Source organism: Colias croceus, chromosome 20, assembly GCF_905220415.1.
Source record: "Colias croceus chromosome 20, ilColCroc2.1".
Classification (NCBI taxonomy): domain Eukaryota; kingdom Metazoa; phylum Arthropoda; class Insecta; order Lepidoptera; family Pieridae; genus Colias; species Colias croceus.
In genome coordinates this window covers 3447853-3454757 of record NC_059556.1, presented here as the reverse complement: position 1 = coordinate 3454757, position 6905 = coordinate 3447853, and positions in this window count along the sequence as shown.

Here is a 6905-nt window from a genome sequence, read left to right as displayed (position 1 = left end):
CTTATTAAAATAATCTAATAATTATCATGAACCTTTAGTGCACTATACAAATAATCACATTCACGATCGAAAAATCCAACAGCATTACCCTGAAGATCTTTTAACCATTTTACCATTTTACCAATAAAACTGGCAAATTCATTTTCAAAGTACTGGCAACATACGTTGAAGTTTTGTATTCCTTCATATCTGTAAAATTATTATTCGTTAAAGAAATAAATCAGCCAAATAATCTACAGTAAACCTGTGAAACGATGTTTTATCTTTTTTTTTGTTTTCGGGAACAAATTTTACAGCGTTTTATTATCACAAGACGGCATTTTTAGGGTTCCGTAGCCAAAATGGCAAAAACGGAACCCTTATAGTTTCGTCATGTCCGTCTGTCCGTCTGTCCGTCTGTCCGTCTGTCCGTCTGTCCGTCTGTCACAGCCGATTTACTCGGAAACTATAAGTACTACAGTGATGAAATTTGATGGGAATATGTGTTGTATGAACCGCTACAAAAATATGACACTAAATAGTAAAAAAAAGAATTGGGGGTGGGGCCCCCCATACATGTAACTGAGGGATGAAATTTTTTTTTTCGATGTACATACCCGTGTGGGGTATCAATGGAAAGGTCTTTTAAAATGATATAAAGTTTTCTAAAAAACATTTTTCTTAAAGTGAACGGTTTTTGAGATATCAGCTCTCAAAGTCGTAAAAAGTATGTCCCCCCCCCCCCTCTATTTTTATAACTACGGGGTATAAAATTCTAAAAAAAATAGAGGTGATGCATGCTAATTAACTCTTTCAACGATTTTTGGTTTGATCAAAGTATCTCTTATAGTTTTTGAGATAGGTTGATTTAACTGTAAATAATAAGTTTATTATATTTGCTGCTACGGAACCCTTTGTGCGCGAGCCCGACTCGCACTTGGCCGGTTTTTTTTTTACTAAAATTGCAAACCCTTTTTGACGTATTGCATGACACTTTATGCGTTATAGCACTGGTGCAGCGACGTATTTGTTTTTGATTTCGTATTTTCTTTGACAAGGGCGACGGGCGGTTGTCATGCTCCATCTGTACTTTATTTTGTAATCTAAGATTTTGGTATGGTATGCTGTGGTAAAATTGAAAATGGTGTGCAAAAAGGTTCATTTTTCTTTGATTCAACATTAAAGTTATCTATTGTTTATTCTGCATTTAAATTCAAAAATAGAATAGTACCACCTAAACAGCTTTCTTTTTTCTTTTTTTTTTAGTAAGAGCTAGATTAATTAAACAATTACCTATGTACAATTTATCATGATAACTTGTTTTAAAAATGTATAAAAAACTATCCGGTGCGTATAAATGAAAAAAAAAAATCTGAAAACGCGACAGAATATGGAATAATGAAATTAAATGTTAAGTTAAATTAATATTTGTAATTTAAAATTTTGTATACCCGTAGCTTTTTCTAATATTCACATAGGTAATATAGAATAAAAAATTGCAAGCATCGTCACGGGCACAATTTGTACACAATGGGCGCATGTAAATTATTAGGCAGTGATCACATATGTATCTCTTTTCTACACGATCGCACAACGTGTGGAATCACTGAAGTGTATCGTTGGTATCGTTGACGTTATGACCATGATTGCGTGGAATGGGACTTAATAATTAAAAAAAAAAAAATTTGAATTTGGAACAGTGAATTTTCTGTCTTGCAGTTATTATAAACTATCTTCGTAGATACCAAAATTAAATTCAATTTTATTAGTGAAAAAAATATAGAAAATTGAACCACATTTTATATTATTTGTGAAATGTGACTGTTGGAAATGTAAGTATTATTCCATTTAATTGCTTGCAAAATAATTGCACGTTCAGTGCGATTTTTCTATGATAGTTGAACACACACGAACAAACGTGAGTTTTGATGATGAGCGATTAGCCGATTATAAATATTGCAGTAACTCAGTAAGTAATGATTAGATACATATACGAATTTGTTTCAATATGTGTAATTTGTATGGTATACTGATTAATTTAACTTTTTGAAAGGTTTTAGTTTTTATAAAGATTATTTAGTTAATGGAATAGGTAGGTAGGTAGTAGATAAAAAAATAAAATATTCAATATTTAGATAATGTTTGGCTTAGCACTTCAGTTTATGGCTGGTTCACACTTTGATTAGTGCGAGTGCAAGTGATTAGTGCAGGTGTTTAGTAACTACGTGTGGACAGCGACTGTTTAGTGCAAGTGTTTAGTAGGCTGTGTAGTAAAGTGAATAGAAGCGTGTTCTATTTTTTTGCGAGTGGACTGCGAGTAGCCACGTCCCGCGCGCCCTCCCTCCCCTCACTCGCAGCGTGCCTGCCACTAAACACGTCTGGACAGGAGTGTTTAGTGTTTAGTGTTTAGCGTAGTGTGTAGCGTCGCACGCGGCACGCTTGTTGTTGTACAAAATGGCATTCGCACTAATCACCTGCACTCGCAGTGAATTGGACACTACTCGCACTACACACCTGCACTCGCACTAATCACCTGCACTCGCACTAATCAAAGTGTGAACCAGCCATTAGCTTTAATAAATTACGTTAGTACACGAAAATTTCCCAAACACACACATGTGTTTCACATAAAATCTTATCCATCGTCAGTAAAATATTGATGTGTTTTGTGATTTATTAAAAAAAGCATTTTAAAGAAATAAGCACGAGGATAAGCATTATTTTTAGTGGTCAATGTACTAAGATTTATTACTTTATGGTCACACTACAGATGCCCTGGGAGGTCCGGGCTCAGATACGCACAAAGCTTATGAAAATGATAAGGACTTGAATTACAAAAACTTAATACTTGCCAGTTTTATATGGCTTGATGGTTTTTAAATTTGTATCGAAATTCGTGTATGTTTTAATATGACTATGTTTACAGTTTTATGTGAATTAATGTTTAATTATACATGAACGAAGTTTTCTAGAAAATAACGATTATAATATGAAATAGAATTATAACCCTAACCTAGATATTAGCAAAGTAGGGCCTCTTGAAATTTGTAAGGTTTCAGAGGCCTGGTACCTACCTACTATAAATTAATATAAACGCATTTTATGTCTGTTTTCTATTGCTGATTTGTGTTTTATGAGTATATTTTGAAATATCGCAAAACCTATAATATAATTAACCATAATTACAAAATACCTACCAGCGTGTACATACCTATATTTTTCTCATCTATACTAATAGGTATTATAAAGCTGAAGAGTTTGTTTGTTTGTTTGAACGCGCTAATCTCGGGAACTACTGGTCCGATTTGAAAAATTCTTTCGGTGTTAGATAGCTCTATATCATCAGGCTAAGACCAACAGGAGCGGAGCAATGCGGGTGAAACCGCGGGGAACAGCTAGTTAAATACTTATATTTATTACTGCGAGCGATCGGTCACATTTGCACACATAACAGTACTACAGTAGTCGCTAATCCATTTGTAATCATACAGTACCTATCTGAAGAAAATATTTGGTTCATTCACTTTAAGCTTTCGGTTATGTTTGAAATTAATCAGCAAAAAGGCGATCTATTTTGATTATTAATAAGTTGTTTGGTACATATAACATTTTGTCATTTAAGACACGATACACATATTATTTACTGCAGATAAGATTAGTTCAATGAGTTGGGGATTATAAAGTATAATGAATGCTAGAATTTACAAGAATCCGTATAAATATTTAGGATATTAGGATTAGGAAAGTATACCGTTTTAAAATCTGAAAGTTAAAAAATTAAAAGATTAAAATCATATCTTATTCAGTTATTCTTCATTCCAAAATGTATGTCCATTTTTATCTACTCTCTGTTAATTAGAAATTTATAATCAATTTCATAATAAATCTCGGCTACTTCTAACAAAGGATCTTATAACAAATAGAACAGTTTAAACAATGTTGCAATAAAGTACGTACCTAATTCCCTAGATAAAGCCATTGAACAGCTTATCTGATAGTAAGTAGCGCCTCAGGGCCGGACTAAGCCCTGTTTCTAGGACGCGTTTCGGCGCCTTTAATCAAAATAGAAACTAAGAAACATTTTACGTTTAATTTTTCGATTCAACTTCAAATTTTGACAAATGTTGTTAATTTATATTAAATTTATTAAATATTTGATAATTTTTGTGACTAACATTTACTTGCTTTAGTAAAAATAGGTGTATGAAAACTATAATTATGCTTACTACTACTACTAATTATGCGTACGAAACTATAGGTACAAGTTTTATTACTTGTTTTAACATAATCTTTCTAAAACCTTACTACACCTGTCTACATATTTCTTAAACCGAATTAATAGATACCTTAATAGATTGATCTTGTGACGAAGCAGATGACGTCAATTTGATTATTTGTCTAGCCTTCTACAAAAAATAACAATAAACAATCGAACAACTTATATTCGATAACAATGGATACAATAAATTGGCGCCCTTAAAAATTTGAAAATTTGAACGCCCTAGATTCATTTCGGTACTGTCCACATTGATAAGGATATTTGCTAACGATATCCTCATGACGTATATTATCCAAGATAGAGGTATTATACTAGAACAATGCTCCTATATGTAAATTATGTTAATGTTGATAAATAAGACGCAAAAGCGAATAATATTACATGTCTATGTACGCTATACGAATAAGGTGTTTTTTTATTTTTGATTTAACACGTATTTTGATTTATGCACAAAAGTTATTTGCAAATATGAGTACCTAACTATATTTTCTTAACGAATACCAACAACACCAATATCATATAAAATTGTATGTTTGTAGTATATATAAAAAAATATTGTGCTTAAAAAAATGATTTACTGTTAGATTTTTTTATTGATTGTACAAATAAGTGCGCCTTCTCGTTTTATATTAGCAAGGTACTATAAAATTGAATAGTAGTTTTAGTTTTACCCAATATATTCATGTAATTTTCATAATTTGGTGTGTAAATTCTTATAATAAAAAATAAAGGTTTCATCACAAAAATAAACATCATTTCAAATATAACAATCGTATGTCATCGACAGCTGTTGATAAGAGATTGAGGATATAGATAAAATTAAAGATGATAAGCCATTCAAATACCTATTTAAACAATATACATATTATACTTATATTTTTTAATATTTGTCTTTTATGCGTAATTCGCATCTTTTGGGTAGGTACTTAGGTACTACATTTTAGTATTTTTTATATTAATAATGAGCATACTTAACTACATACCTATTAGGTATATATTTGTTGTGCTGGGAAATAGGAATACCATAATTTTTTTCATAACATAGGGTCATTGCGCCTGTTCGCGTCCACCTGCCTATTCGCGTCCATTTTGCGGATATCTTTTAGAAAATTCGCGAAAATAAGTATACTTTCTGTAAAATTGTAATAAGAAAAATTTCCGATAATACCTCAATGTATAAGAGACATGCACTCATATTCAAAATATGCCTGTGCACCGCCTATCCTATTTTAAAAAAATATTTAATTTTGGCTATTAAACGAGAGAGCTAAAACGCGCGGGATTTTGAGAAAAAAATAGTGCGCAGCGTCGCGTTTGACGGTAAGTATCTTATTGTTAAATGTGAATTTTTGAATATGTAACTGTTTCTTTACTTTGCTAACAAAACATGGAATAGTATGGATTATGAATCAGCTTATTTCTTTTACAATTAATAGCTAAAATAAGGTGGACGCGAATTACTACACCGAATTTGCACAACTTCCATTTTGCGTCCACGGTGGGCGCAAACTATACCTATAGTGCTTAACAATAGAACATATTGCGTCCACATTGTTTTTCATTACGTAGCAATGAATTGTTTGTTAAAATATGTAATTTAAAATAGATTGTAAATTTTTGACTGAGACCACAAGTTGATAATTTAAATTTTCATTCAAATTAGCAAATTTTTATGCTATTTTTTTTCATTTTAAAATGGGTATTCTAAGAATGAGACTAGTATCTTTGAGAATGAGAGTCAATAGTCTGTGGTTAAGAAAATAATATAAACAAAAAGAAATTTAATTCATTAGGAACTATTAAATAACGTTTATAATATAACGTTGTTTTTTGTTAATTTTTAGTTCTATTAATGATGAGAAGATAAATATAAATAAGTTTTTCCAGTTTCCTTATAGTGAATTATATTAATAATAATGTTGATTTTAGTGTTCCGAACCTCAAAAGGAAAAACCGGAATCCTTGTAGGATCACTTTTATATCCGTCCGACTATATGTCCGTCTGCCGGTCTGTCTTTCTGTCAAGTCCCTTTTTCTCAGTAACGCGTTCAGGTATAAAGCTGAAATTTATACTGAATACTCAAGTCTACGGTCCCTTGAAGCAGTGAAAAAATCAAACTTATAAGCCAAAGAATTCAAAAGATACAGCCGTTTATGCTTCAAATTTTCGCAAATTTCGACATTCGCTAGGGAATCAAAACCTACAGGGTTATTTACGTGAACACAGACACTTAAAGTTTGGTACGAAGCAACGTTTTATAGCACGAATAAGGGAAATATTGAAAAAAATAATCATTAACAGTTAAAACATATGAAAAAAAAAGCAGGTTAATACGGAACCCTCGGTGTGCGAGTCCCACTCGCATTTGGCCGGTTTTTATTAAATAACTATATTCGTAAATAAATAATTTATTAAAATCTAATTTTTATTTGCATTTATCTGATAAAATATCACCCAATACACTCTAAATTCCTTTTCTAAGCTGGTGGACGCGAACTGGTCCACGGGTGGACGCAAACTGGAATTTTTGGACGCGAACTGGGTAAAACGCCTAATTCTGCTATTTGTCTAGATAAATAAAAACCACATGATATTTCCAACACAATTGAAAGTAAATCTTATAATAGACTATGTAATGAACACGTT